The sequence below is a fragment of the Hordeum vulgare genome, chromosome 7H (assembly GCF_904849725.1).
Source record: "Hordeum vulgare subsp. vulgare chromosome 7H, MorexV3_pseudomolecules_assembly, whole genome shotgun sequence".
Lineage (NCBI taxonomy): Eukaryota > Viridiplantae > Streptophyta > Magnoliopsida > Poales > Poaceae > Hordeum > Hordeum vulgare.
Genome location: NC_058524.1, coordinates 322838947 through 322841129, shown reverse-complemented (window position 1 = coordinate 322841129; position 2183 = coordinate 322838947). Strand labels below are relative to the sequence as shown.

The window sequence follows — 2183 nt, the reverse complement described above, 5'->3', positions numbered from 1 at the left end:
ATTATATAAAGTTTTACAGTGGTTGGGATTTTTTGGAACCATTTTAATCTATGGCATTTTAGTCATAGGAAAAAATTGTCTCAAAAAAATTCATAGGAAAAAAATCACGCGCCGCCCCTCTCATTCAATGCAGAACCATGAAAACCATGAACGTTCCACCTACTTGCTTAAATTTCAAAATTTTCATGGGTTTTAGGTGTCAAACAATGGAAGTGTGTCATGTGCTATTTAAATTATTTACTGTATTCCAAGTTTCAAAATTTTCATGGGTACTAGGTGTGAAACAAATGAAGTCTGCCAAGTTTATACATTTATTTTGAATTTTTAGTGCTTTATCTCTCTTTCAGTTCTGAAAAAAATCCATATAATCCATTCACGTACAACATGTAGTCCACTGCCACGGTTGTATTTATTATTAGTCAAAAGGAAAATATCAACAAAAGAAAGAAAACTTAAATGACATTGACGCTCAAAGCCGGTTTGGTGGTCCAATCATATAGCACCGTTGCCTCGTCCTTTGCTAAACCCCTGCTGCACATTCGTCTCTCACTTTCCTATTAGAAAACCACCCCCTCCTCCTTCCTCTTCTCCGTTCCAGAAAACCCACGCTCCTTCCGTGTTGCACTCCTTCCTCTCCTCCGGCCATTCCAGAAAACCCTCACTCCTTCCTCTTCTCCATTGCAGATCCACTGTCTCTCATCTCCTCGTCCAAAGCAACCACCTCTCCTCTCCTCACCCCCCTGCTAGAAGCATATCCATGGCGCCGCTGCGCGACCGAATCGCGTCCATCACCGGCGGCGACCAGGGGAAGATAGCCAGGTTGAGAGAGATCATTTCCTGGTTTGACAACGACTCGGAGGTGTCGGCGTAGGTGAAGGAAATGGTCAAGTATCTCAGAGATAGCGAGATCTATTCCCGAGATGTAGTCCGGCGGGAATCCGTCCAGTCCATCGAGTTTCTCCTGTGGGAGATGGAGCAGACGGACTCGGAGGAGCAGATAGTGAGGCGCAGGTGGTGGGCGTACAGATCTAGTATCGAGCATCGAGAGGATGACCCCATGATCAGATACGCGATGCCGTTCGTGAGGGTGTTGTTCCAGGTGGTGCCCCTGGAGTGGACGCATGTCATACGCAACAGGAGGCTGTGGCTGCGCGCGACGTCGCTTCCCCGCCTTTCTCCACGGTTCCCTCGACGATCTCCTTGTCTCAACAACGGCGGTGGCGTTTAGGGTAAGCTTCGAATTCAGGTTGCAGTGAAGTTTAACCTTTTATTTCGGTGAAGTTTAGCATTTTTAGTGCTAGTAATTTATCCATGGAACACATCATTTAACCTGTACATTAAATCATAACTTGAATTAAATGACGTTTGATCAATTTTGTATGGGCTAGCTCCATGATGTTTGAAACTTAGAAATGGAGTGATGTTTGATAAATCCACGGTGGTTGATGCCTCTGTTTCATGTTTTCAATTGAGCATTATAATTGTACTTGTCATATGAACCCCTGTTTTCAATTACTTCCTAAATTGCAGTAGTAATTTTGCATGCTGCCAAATTCATATTAATTCAAATTTAGTTTTCTCAACTTGGTATTCAAATTGGAATGTGTGTGTGTGTGCTTGTGACAGATTACCATATTGTGAGATTACAAACACACTCATATGCACACTATCAAATGAACACATCATTTAACCGTACATTATATCAATAGGAGCATTATAAGAAGTTTGATCCATTTTCTCTGGGTTAGATGATGCTCGCATTCGCCATATTTTATGAATTTGTGTATCCCAATCCATTCTCCTTTTTATGAGAGTAGTTTTTCTACACCCAGCTCGATGCACCCATGGTGGTTTGCACCCACCTTCTGTGCACCCACCCAATAAAATATTTCACAACATTCTCCTTTATATATATTTGTGAAACTGTCTATCCAAATGCCATTCTTTATATGTACTTTGACTTGCTACTATCTAAGATTCGGGCCTCGGAATCTTCCATTTCGCAGCACGAGCCTGATGTCTAAATCTTGGGGTGGCTGAGCGCTTGGCTGCTGATCTCTCGGATTTTTTTGCTTGTCCGGCCTACGAGGCATGGGTAAGGCCAGCATGCGATGTATATCACTATTTGCTTCTCGTTTGATCTTGGGTTGCTGTTGAAATTCGTGGTTTTATGACTTATTCGC

The 2183-nt window shown here is 42.9% G+C and overlaps 1 pseudogene; it reads left to right on the top strand.

Annotated features, from left to right (window-relative positions):
* Nucleotides 1-757: 757 nt before the first annotated feature.
* Nucleotides 758-1228, top strand: LOC123408828 (annotated as a pseudogene).
* The last annotated feature ends 955 nt before the right edge of the window (nt 1229-2183 follow it).